Source organism: Hibiscus syriacus, unplaced genomic scaffold (assembly GCF_006381635.1).
Source record: "Hibiscus syriacus cultivar Baekdansim isolate YM2019G1 unplaced genomic scaffold, ASM638163v2 tig00110195_pilon, whole genome shotgun sequence".
Lineage (NCBI taxonomy): Eukaryota > Viridiplantae > Streptophyta > Magnoliopsida > Malvales > Malvaceae > Hibiscus > Hibiscus syriacus.
Genome location: NW_024062621.1, coordinates 1,821,275 through 1,834,292, shown reverse-complemented (window position 1 = coordinate 1,834,292; position 13,018 = coordinate 1,821,275). Strand labels below are relative to the sequence as shown.

The 13,018-nt window shown below is 34.8% G+C and overlaps 3 pseudogenes; 1 reads left to right on the top strand and 2 right to left on the bottom strand.

Moving 5' to 3' along the window:
• Positions 1-288: 288 nt before the first annotated feature.
• On the top strand, positions 289-1,592 carry LOC120218323 (annotated as a pseudogene).
• Positions 1,593-4,739: 3,147 nt separating this feature from the next.
• On the bottom strand, positions 4,740-5,949 carry LOC120218101 (annotated as a pseudogene).
• A 1,659-nt stretch (positions 5,950-7,608) lies between these two features.
• LOC120218322 lies at positions 7,609-11,160 on the bottom strand (annotated as a pseudogene).
• Between the last annotated feature and the right edge of the window lie 1,858 nt (positions 11,161-13,018).

The following is a 13,018-nucleotide window of genomic DNA, read 5'->3' as shown; positions in this document are numbered from 1 at the left end:
ACGCGCTTCCCTTTTATCAAACTTTCATACATATTTAGGAGGGTTTTGGGTATACCATTTTATTCTAAAATTATTATACTCCCATTTTTACATAAAATATAACTAATATTTGTATAATCGATATCAGTTCAACGAGTTCAAGGACAAAAGACATCTAAAAAGTTGAAGAGCTAAACTGATTTGTTTAGAAAATTTAAGGGCTAAAAATGTGATTATCCCAACTGAAAAGTATTCCATTTCCCGGTATATATATACTGTTTACTTATCTTGCTCTGCCGATAACTTTCCTTCTCTTTCCTCACACTTAATAGATTATTTTAGGTCAATGGTTAATTGTGCAGGGGACTTAGCTCCGCTCCTTGGAGCCAACGCCACCGGCGCCGCCGACTATATATGCAACATGTTCAGAGATGCCTCTTATGCCGTCGACAACACTTACCTTCTCTTCTCAGCCTACCTCGTATTCTCCATGCAACTCGGCTTTGCCATGCTTTGTGCCGGCTCAGTCCGAGCCAAAAACACCATGAACATCATGTTAACCAACGTACTCGATGCACCCACCGGAGGTCTGTTTTACTACCTTTTCGGCTTCGCCTTCGGGTCACCTTCTAATGGCTTCATTGGCCGCCATAACTTTGCCTTGGGATCGACCCCTTCGTGTTCCTTTGATTACAGCAACTTCCTTTATCACTGGGCTTTTGCCATTGCGGCTGCCGGAATTACCAGTGGTTCCATTGCTGAAAGAACCCAATTCGTTGCTTATCTTATATATTCATCGTTTTTGACCGGTTTCGTTTACCCCGTTGTTTCCCATTGGTCTGGGCGAGTGAGGGTTGGGCCAGTGCTTCTCGAAACGGTAATAATTTCCTTTTTAATGGCGGTGTCATCGATTTCGCCGGCTCCGGCGTTGCTCATGTCGTTGGAGGCGTCGCCGGTTTATGGGGTGCACTTATTGAGGGACCGAGGATCGGCCGGTTCGATCATACGGGTAGACCCCGGTTCGTTCAACAAAATCTCAATTATTTACCCTTCTGGAGAGAAATATTATGGCCAGTGGAGCGCGGTGGGGAGGACGGCGGTGACCACCACTTTAGCCGGATGCACGGCGGCGTTGACCACCCTTTTCGGTAAAAGAATCCTGACGGGGCATTGGAACGTGACGGACGTCTGCAATGGTTTACTCGGTGGCTTCGCTGCCATCACCTCAGGCTGCTCGGTGGTCGAACCATGGGCCGCAATCATTTGCGGCTTTGTAGCAGCCTTAGTCCTCATCGGGTGCAACAAACTCGCCGAGAAAGTGAAGTTCGACGACCCGCTGGAGGCCGCCCAGTTGCACGGCGGATGCGGCGCTTGGGGTGTCCTTTTCACGGGCTTGTTCGCGTCGGAGAAGTACGTTAGGGAAGTCTACTCCACCAGACCAGCTCACTACGGGCTGTTGGTGGGCGGCAGATGGAGGCTGGTGGCGGCGCAGGTAGTACAGATTCTTGAGAATCTCGGCCGATGATGAAATGGCCGGCATGGATTTAACGAGGCACGGTGGTCTTGCTTATGCATATCACGATGAAGATCAAAGTTAAAAGCAAGGCACTCAAATGATGAAGATTGATCCTTCACTCTAATAATAATAATTTTCTTTTCAAACCACTGTGCATATATCAAGTAGACTGAATCTTATGTAAAATAATTTTTAAATTTTATCGATTTCGAATTTAATCTAAAAGTAATTTTTGCTTGTTTTCTTTTATTATAAACTGAGTTTTAGTAAGATTGTGAATTGTCAATGATCAATTCTAAATTAATATTTTTAATTTAGATTTTCTCTTATTGTGTTGCATTCTTTTTTTCTCTTTGATTTTTATTTATTTGACTACGGTATCAATTTTAATGTTAGTTTTCAGTTACATTTTTTTCATATTATGTCTTTTGTTTTTCTTTTTTCTTGATTTTTTTTAATTTTGAATAAAAATTTATCATTGTGGAGTGTTTTTCTATGCTCGTGGCATGTTTCTTATGACTTTTGGCACGTTTTTCGCAAACCTTTGCGGTTGTTTAATTTTATGCTCGCAGAAATGTCATCACAACATTTTTTTATAATTGATTTGTCGATTATTTGCCGATATAGTTAGAATTATGTAGCAAAGCAGCTTGTCATATACGTTGGTTCACTCATCACTCTTCTATCACTTCATAAAGCTTCTCGTTCAATAGAGACAATAAGTTTTTATGAATGTTACTAGGTTCTTTTAATGTTGGGTGCATTCTCAATGGAATGTTTTGTTTTGTTTTTTTGTATCTTTAAGTTTAATATTTTTGTTTTTGTATGATTTTTTTATAATTATTGTCCCCATTTTTCTCTTTATGCTTAGATGTCTTATAATTCAGATTCATTCCATTATTTTTATTAATGAAATCTAGTTGTCATTGTTCAAAAAAAAATCTGAACAAATATTATCTTATAATCAATCATACTATTCAAATAAAAAATCAATTTTGATGATCAAAATAAAAAACACCTGAAATCAGTAAACACAAGGTTAATATAGCCTTATATCTTTTTAATCTTTAAAATTAAAATTAAATATATTCTTATAAAATACTAATGTATTAAAGCGATAAATAGTTGCTTTCTTAAAAGGGTGAGTGGTTGATCTTCTTTAATTGAGGATAGAATCTTGTGAATTGTGGTAATAATACTGACCCTAGAATCTTGGAACTGGTCGTCCTTGTCTCGATAAGGTTGTTTTTATTTTATTTATATAAAAAATAAATCACATGAAGAAACAATATTTGGATAGGAAAATTGTGGATGAGATAAACTAAGCACCCCCTTCATAATTTCTCTTGGACACGTTAATCTTTTACGTAAAATGAAAACTCGATTAACGTAACGTACATGATATCAAAATGGTGTTATTTTAATCAATAATATAATATTATTTTAATGTTTATTAATTTTATAATGATATATGTATTATATATGATTACAAAAAATTATTTACATTAGAACCAAATAATATCATAAAATTATTTAAACTCTAATCTCCTTTATCCTTAGGGTAGCTAGAAATGCACTTGTTTACTATGTGGAGGAAAGGAATGGCAAGCAATTCACGAATGTTGCTAAAGAGTGGCGGGTAATTCTTGACAATATTTGTGGAATTGTGAGAGCTAAGCTTGTTCATAAGAGTATTGATAAGAGGGATGATGTAAATAGGAGTCTTTGTATTAGCTGGGGTATTAATTTGTAGGTTTTTTTTGTTGAATATCCTATTTGGATGCAACAAGTTTATGCTTTTCTTGGATAATATACGCAACTACTTATAAAAAAAATATCATAATATTATAAATATTTATAATTAAATTTAAACAGAAATTCAAACGATTTGTCTCGACTCAAATTTTATAAATTCAACTCGATTTAAAAAAATTTAAATAAAATTTGAGTTATAATATAAATTTAAATTTCAACAACTCAAATAACTCGAAATTCTTTTATTCAACTCGACTTATAGAACATAGACTCTTATTCTTATCTATCAGGAGTCAAGCAAGTTGCATTTCAATATTGGAATGCTAAGAACTCGACAATTTAAAGTGGCCAAAAACTCAAAGATTCCTTGTTTTGTAATGCAATATGTCCACGAGACACGGGCTTAAATTGTCATTTCACATTGACTTTTTCATAATAATTAATACACTGATACGCTCCTCGTAATTACAAATGTAATGAATGTTACTATAATTATTAAATCATTAATTTTTTTCTTAATATAAAAATAAAAAGAAGATTCGTATGCAAAATACTCCGCAGACAACTCCACCGGAGGCTCCGTGAATACAGTGACACCAATGGAAGTACCACGATCCAACGCAGCCAATCTATCCGTAGCTGCATTTTGCTTTCGACGGACATGCCTGTCCTTCTGTAATCCAATCACAATCGCATCTATCCATGTACTTCCGGATGAAGCCACTGAAGAATGAATATATATATATATATATATATATATATATATATATATTCTTGTAACCTCAAGATTACCCGTATCGGAATTCTAACTTGTAAGCATGCATTAAGAGATCGTGTGCAGCCCACAGTTCAGCAATAAAGATTGGACATCTTGAAGCCGAAAATACATTCATCCTCTGACTCTGAGTTACGAAGAATTCCATCTGCAGCTGCTATGTTATCACTGGATCTAACTGTACCATCCGAGTTTGTCTTGACCCAGGCAGTAGGGGGTTGTACCCACGTCAAGGGGGTGTTAACCAATGATGTATTAGAACTTGCAGTTAGAACACTAGGTTTCGCCATCTCATCAGTTAACCCATCATTTGCATGTATTAAATCATTAAAGTATTAGGTATAATAATGATATATATTAAACTCCTAATAAAATATTGATAATCATAAAATTCTGAATATGCTGTATAAAATAAATAAATAAAGTGTATTTTCTTTTTAGAATCAAAATCTTAAATTTTAGAAATTATATCTTTAAACCTTAAATAAAACACGATACCGATACAATTTGTAAAATAGTTTTTTTTCACTGATGTATATGAGATGAAAATATTTGTAGTTTTATGTTAGATTTAGATGATTAAAAATTGTTTATCTAAAACTTGATTAGATTAATTTAAAATGTTTTATTTTATTATTTAAAAATAACAAAATACTATTATATTAGTTGAATATCATTAACCACGTCAAATTCATCGAATAAATAATCCGACATTCAACAAATTTGGCCACAAGTAACTGAAATCTCACATCCACAAATGGTGCCAAAACATGAAAACAATCCCTTCTTGTTCTTGTGAGACCGTTTTCTAGAATGTCTTGACCTTTTAGTCATCGGCGTCGGACCCTCATCGGAAAATAAACTCGATTTTTCATTACTTTGGTCATAAACCAGTGGGAGCTCAGTTCTCCACCGTCCTAGTTTCGATTCGAGCCCTTCAATGCTTCCATCTAAACTCCACTCTTCTCCCACCGAACTCTCCACCTCTTCCATCTTGTTATGGTTCATGTTTCTCGTCACCGCCGCCGCCACTTCCGATGACGAGGGACCAATTTCGGAATTGGTCCAAATTCTTGTCCTTTTTCTAGAACCATCAAGAATCGAACTTGATTTCATCTCTCTCCCATTACTTTTTTTCAAACACATAATTGACCAACGAATTACCTCTTGAATCAACCTTGTAGTTGTTTTTTCATATATCAAAATCATTAACGATCGATTGCCATTGACAATCGATGATTCTTTCATCGATTGTCTAGGCTCAATTCCCAAAATCGAACTCGAATTGCTCTTCGTTCGTCGAAGTTCAGGTTTGATCGGTGATTGTTATTGGCATTGCTTTTAGTGCTCGAAAGAATCTTGAGATTATTAGAGCTTTGAAACGCGTCTTCTTCCCCCATCAAATGTCGATAACCCGCCGCCGACGACCCGATTTGAAAATACAATGGCATGCTCCTCATCGAATTATCGAGCAACGTCACCCCGATGTTCAAAAGCCCTTGGGGTCGACCCGATGGTCTTCAAACCTGAAACGCCACGAAACTCATCCCTAGTGGGAGTTCTTGGCGGCCGCCGCGCATCGGAGAAACTGGTGGAATAAGATTCTTAACGATGACTCGTACGCTCCCTACATGGACGTCGCGGAACCAATGCACGGCGTAGATTTCGATCATTAAAGTGGAGGTCTCGCTATCGAGGAACTCGTCGTCAACACGAAAAACGAATTTATCGTTCCATGTAGGATCGGTGTGGCCTTGGGTGTCGATTCGGGTGGAGAGTTTCCGCTTCGAATGGACCCAAGCCACCGCGTAGGTTCGCATATTCCGACGACATACCGGCTGCAAATCTTGGGCGGAGATGATATTGAGTTCCAATAAGTGGAATGGTGGTGGCAAGACAGTCATAACTTGGTCTAAAAAAGAAGACAAAAACCTAGTAAGTCGGTGTTTCTGTTCTGTTTTTGTAGTTGTATGTTGCCGATGACGTTTCGTCGTTATTGATGATAAAAGGTCGGCCCTTTGCCGACTTAAGCCATGTACGACGACAAAAACTGGCAGGGCAAAATGAATCGGCAACGAGAAAATATAGGGGGGGGAAATGAAAAGGAAATGGAGGGAATTGAAAAATGGTGCGAGATTTGTGGTAATAGAGACGAAACCGTTGTTTGTTATTTTTCGACAGTCATGAGAGGTGGCTCTCTTCCTAGGTGGTGTAGTAAGATACATCACCCGCGGTTAAAAGAAATTAACAAAATGATGATATGATATTACTTGATGATATGATATTACTTTATGATACGATGATTTTATTATTAATATTTTGACAGTGGGCGATCAGAATGAAACAACCCGTAATGTTAAATATAATTTTGAAATAAAAAATAATTGGGTGACCCAAACAGAATAAAAGTGATAGTTGAGATATTAAACGTGTAGTTTACTCATAAATGAATTATGTCAAAGTATGATTAAAAACTTGAAAATATTCTCATCCTTATAAAATTAATCCCTTTATTGAATTAATAATATCATAAGTACAAGTTAATTGGTATTTACTTATTGACAAATCATTTCCTAAAAGAATAATAAATATTATTTTAATACCTATTTTGACCCATATATTATAGTAAAATTCTCACATCAACTCTTGAAAATTTATTTCTTTTATCATGTTAGTTCCTTAATATATATTTTTGTTAAAAATTTGTCATATGATCAATTAAAAGTGAAAATGATATTTTTCGAAACGAAAACGATGATAAAATGCACTAGACTCTTTATCAATGTATTTGGCAAGACGCATAGATCTCGAAAAATTACATGCAATAAAAGAATTTCGCCTCAATCAAATACTCAAACATAAGACTATGATTTTTTAAAATTTTATAATATAATCATATTTGAAATAGCACATTAAACGATTTGTTTATCTCAATTTTTAGAATCTTTTATTTTAGTCCCTATACTTCTAAAATTCTTTTAATTTGATTATATATGTGTGTGTGTCACATAAGACAGCTGCTAGTCTTAATAAGTGGCCATTTAAAAAATTAATTTGTAATGATGATATTTAGATAAAAACGTCATTTTTCCTCTAACCAAATACACCCTTAATATAAATCTAAGCTTGAAGTTGAAAGACGGAAAAACCTCAAGTAGAAAATAATATATATTCAAAATAAACAATATTTTTCTTCAATCTAGGTCATATAGTTGCTAAAATTTACCAAATGAAGTTAATTTTTTATCAACTCGTGTATTAAAACATGAGAAACAAATAATACTCCTACCAAACACAATATCAGATAAGTTAACAATATACTTCCAATTAAAAGTAAAATTCTTTTAAATAATATGAAATAAAAACTATGTTAAATAGCTAGAGCCTGAGCCAATTATTGGGGCTAAAAAGAGAAAATATCAAACCTTCAATGTTATACTGGAAAATAGACAAAAATATTTGACGGCGTACCAAAGTACAAAAGGAGCATAACCGAGCCCCAAAACTGCAAATATATTGCCAATTAAATATTGATAGAACAAAATTTGAAGTATGAAGTTTCCATCCTTTAATAGAAGATACAAAAGATGCTGTGAATCTACGAAGTATGTCCATTTCTAGATACTTGATGCCGGACAGGACTCGATCTTGGCGAGGAGTCGCCCTGTAAAATCCGTTTCCTCGTAATAGAGTGTAGTCTTGATTGTTCCCGTCGTAGGAACTGCCCCTGCCATAACTTCGACCGCCGAAACGTCCCCTTGAAGCTTCCATTGGATAGCCCCTCGGCCTCTACCCCTCCCTGTCAGGAACATTTTATCCACCACTATAAGAATATAAAAAATGATGTTCTTGATGTCATATGTCATTATGAAATGAATCGTATCGGTAATTTTCACGGCAATACAGTGGTTGTACAATATGTATGTGTGTACATATCTATACCACACAGATGCTGACCCGGTGAGACAACCGCCCACCTGTTAGACAGCTATACGGAGATTGTACGATGCCAATAAAGCATATACCGATAGGAAAGAATTACATCCATTAAAAGAAAAGGGAAAGATATTCATACTCCCTCCTCGAGACGGTATATAGCTGTTCGGTCTCCGCTCTTCGATGTACACTTGTTGTCCGGCAACCTCAGCACTGCCCGCCTACATAAGACTTGACTAAATTAGCATATAATATCTATCGAGATTAAAGTCCAATATGAAGAATAAGCGTTACAGGGCTATCAGTGTGCTTGGCAGGAATGATGGAAAAAAGGACAGGAAGATGATCAATTTTAATCGGAGAAATTTAGAGGAATCATGTATGCAGAGAAGGAAAATTGGAGCAAGAATCAGAAACACGGAAAGTTACTAAAACGAGAGAAATGTTTTATTTATTCTGGAAGTAAATTCAGACCTTGACAGCATTACGAACACTCGTCGTATCTTCAAATTCAACAAATGCATAACAAATGCTAACATCCTGCACACAAATGGAATATTTTAGCATTAAAAGCAAGAAACAATCTTCGGACCGAGGAAGAAGCTAGAAAGTTAACCTTGCGACTACGGATCACCACTCCATCGGGACTGATCTCGCCAAATTTCTTGAATTCCTCCATAATTTCAGACTCAGACACAGTAGTGGGCAAGTTCCTTACATAAACAGATTTTATTTCACCTAAAACAAAACGAGCAGCAAATTAACAACATATATTTTAGCTTCGAAATTCTAGCCAAAAAGTGAATTTCTAAAGTTGCAAACACGATGAATGTTTCGAGATTTGCAACAAAATCCTGTAGAGTTTCTACGAAATTTACATTTCACACACGCCACCATCCCGTATAGTAAAACGATTAAACATATGTTTTCTACCTTCATATTCAGCAGGTGAAATTTCATCAACGATATCAGTGTTGGACACTTCAACTGCATTAGAGGATAAAACGGGTTGTTGAGCAGTGTGATTAGTGTCATGATCCGTGTCGGAAGCGGGTGGTGTGTTCATGTTAACAGAAACCTGAGGAACAACAGATGATGCAGGTTGTCCTTTAGCAACTCGTAACTTTGACAATCACACAGAAAAAAAAATCAGTAACGTGGAAAGAAGAAAATATTATAACTCAACATACACATATTTCATGACTCGTGAGTGCATAAACATATGAATTACATAAAATTAACCACCACACGTAGAACATACAATAGAGGCATAGGTTTGCTTTTGGGGTTCCCCAACAGGTTCTTCAGCAGCAGGAGGCACATGCTCTAGGACAGTATTCACTGTATGTAGAAATGAACCATTGGACTCTTGCACACAACTGTTCTCCACGATACTTTCAGATTCCAGATCTTGCCGTAGTTGTTGCTCCGGGAAGCTATACTTGTCAATGAGACCATTTTCTTTGGCATTGACGGGAGCCAAAAGTTCCTGTCCACGGATATCTCCTCCCAGCATATAGCTTGGCACTACGACGAGAATTAGTGCAATCAGCAAAAACATCTACGATATCCTAGTCTCGATGCAATACTATTTTTGAGGGAAATTTTATTATCAAGAACAATAATAATGCTTAGACACATTACAGAATCACTTTATAATCAGATGTTAAAAGAAATCTGAAATCAACAACCTATGATTCCAGATCAAAGCCATCATAAAAATAGTACTTTCTCTAAGATGGTAAGTACATTTAAAGAAATGTAAGTTATAAGGCCACATTAAATTGTATTTGTAATTTGAATAAATTTCAGAACCAAAACTCATACCGGCCACTGATGAGGAACCATAAATTTCAGATTATGAATTAGACGAGAAATACCTGGTTCAGGATTTGTTACGAAAGCATCGAGTTTTAGATCAAGATTGTACTGGGCTAATAGGATGGCAGGAAGTTGGTGAATTTGTTCCTCTTCATTGTAGTGAAAGATGTCATTTAGAACAAAATAGCCTTTATCTTGCGGTGCAAGGAAGAATGTTTGCACAAATTTCCTCCTGGAATTGAAATCCTTCACTTGCATTGCACCGGAAACCATCACCAGAACACCTCCATTCCACGATTCTAGGGAATACGCTGTCTTTATCTCAATCCCGGTGATGTTAAGCGACATAACAAGAGCATGAATTTGCTTCCGAATGAAAACAGGAAAAGAAAAAAAAGGAAAGAATAAGCCTATAGTTCCATTCATTCAATGCATAAATAAACAATAAAAATCATCATTAAAATGGGGAAATAGACCATGAATGAAAATTGGTTGTTATGAACAATGAAAGTAAATTTAAGTACGCATATGAGAACAGAGAAACATTTTAAATAGCTAAGCGCATATATTACATAGATAATTGACGACAACACAAAACAAGAATGAAAGCACCATCCCTATCACAGGTTGCATAGAAGTGTATCAATTACAATTTGTAAGTTCATAATACCACTTTTTATTGATATACAATTATTGACACATGACTATACTCCATAAAAAATGCAACAAAATGGGCATCAAAGTAACTTTATTTTGTCGAAGATTAAACGATAAACTAGAGAAATACCAGAATTCCAGTGGCGGTTTCCCTGTTATTGCCATCAAGGCGAACCATGGTACTGGAATCACTATAAAACTGGTGCACCAAGTGCTGCTGTTGCTTAAGTACCTGATAATATTGCCCAACAAAATATGTTCCCACCTAAAACCAACAACATAATGAACAACAACAAAAACCCAGATTTTATGTATATTCATTTCAACCATACATTAAAAAAAACAAATTTTTTTAAAAGAATCAAAGAGAAAAAACAATGAACAAAAAGGTTTTTTTAAAGTACCTGAGTAGCAATAACCGGAATGGGATAAGGAGATGTCATTGCTGAAACCCCCTAAAACCCCAAAAGAATTTATATAAAAAAACCTTTTTTATATAGATTCGAACACTGCCTTCACAGCCTCAAGATCTGCACCACTAGAAAAGAAAAGCTCGCACATTTGAATAATATAACAATAAATAAGACATATAAAACCCAAAAAAACAGCAAGGATATGAAGAAATCAGAGATGTGGTACTGAGAGAAAGAGAAGAAAAGTGATTACATTTAGAAACATATATTTGGGAGAAGCTTCTTTTCTCCACTGTTGGGTGTTCTTTGCTGTATTTTTTGGCTCAGTTGCCTACTCGGAGCTCTTGGGTTTTCGTTGTTTTCTTTTATACATAAAATTTTCCAAATTTTGGTAGCCGTCACTGTGAATGGAGAGTGGCTTTGTGGGCTCTCTTAAAAGCAAAAGGAACATTTTTCAATAAAAAATTGAACTTTTCACTGAACAGCCCATATTGCAAACACGAGTTTGTTATCTGTGTTATACTGTTATTCCACACGTTTTGCAGTTTTCTTTTTTGGGTTAAGTAACTTTTGATACATGAACTTGACAATTTTTTGTAATTTAGTCCCTGAATCTTTTATCCATATTAGTCTCTAGATTTAACATTTCTTATTTTTATTTATTTTGATGATACAAAATTTTGAGTTTTTGTTAAATTGAAAGTTATTTTGGATCAAAGAAAGTGTAAGGATCAATTTTAAAAAATATTAAGTTTAGGGATTAAAAGCTATTATATTCATTTCTTTTAATATATTTTAAGTATTAAATTATATGATCTCTAATTATTATTTTTTTCTAATAGTTTGAGTGAATATAATGTATTATTTGTTTAGAATCTTTCTTAATTATTGACAATGAACATACACCATGCAGACATAATTACTCAAACTCGAGATCTCTAGGAAGAACAACTGTAACATCCCAAATTATGGGTTAGTGACCAATTTGTAAAGTTTCAGAATTTGATGACTAAAGTAGAAGAATGAAATAATTCAATGATTATTGGATATATATGATGAAGGTTATTTAGTAATTATTAAAGGAAATAAAGGTAAAATGGTCATTTGATCATTTAAGGAATTAAAAAAAATGGAATTATATACGTGGAAAGGGAGAGAATTCTCCAGAGTTCTCTTCTCCTTTCTTCTTCTTCTTCACGTGGAAGCCAAGAGCCAAATGTAAGTTTCTTTGTTTATAAATGAATTGTTGATTTTAAGGTTGGTTTTTTGATTATTAGATGATAACTAAGCTTAAGGAAAGCTTAAATCATCTTAAAAACAAAGGATGGTGGAATTAGGAGAGATTAAAGATTTTGAGTTTTTGAATGAAATCTTGAAATAAAGTTGATAAGTTGAATTTTAAGTTGAATTTGACTTGTCAATAGTTAAATTAAGAGATTTGGAGTAATATAATTGGATTTGAAACATATTGCAAAATTAATGTAATTATTGAATTAAATATGGAATATAGGATTTTGAGGTTTAAGATGAATTAAATGAATATAGATTGGTTTAAGTATGTGTACTAGAGTTAAGAATGAAAAAGAGGTTGAAATAGGAAGTGTTTAAGTTGAAATGAAGTATTTTTCGTGCTGAAAATGTAATTCTGGGCTAGGGGAATCGGTACCCATTCAAGGGGAACCGATACCCCTTCAAGCGAATAAAATTTCCAGAATGTCATGGGGGAACCGATACCCCCACAGGAGGGAACCGATTCCCCCTAAAGGAAAATTGTAAATATTGGTTTAATAAGTTCGTTTAAGTTGCTAGTATCAAATTACAAGGTGTAGGTATCTAATAATTGTCTTAAAAATGTATAATTATGTAGATTCAGAGCCTAAACGAGTTCCGGAATCATTGACAAGTAATATCGATAAAAAGGGAAGATAAGAGATTGGAATGGACTAGTGAGGCCAGGTGAGTGCAATTTCATTGTACTTATGTTATCGAATAAGCATTGGCTTGCAATGAGCCAGTGACGGAGTTACTATGGTAATAAGTAACTCTTAAAATGTTATTTGATTTGTGAATTTTATGTATGCATGAGTATAGGTGACATGATTTATATGATTCATATGATATGTGATACTGAACTACATGAATATATGAGAATATATATCAGTCGTG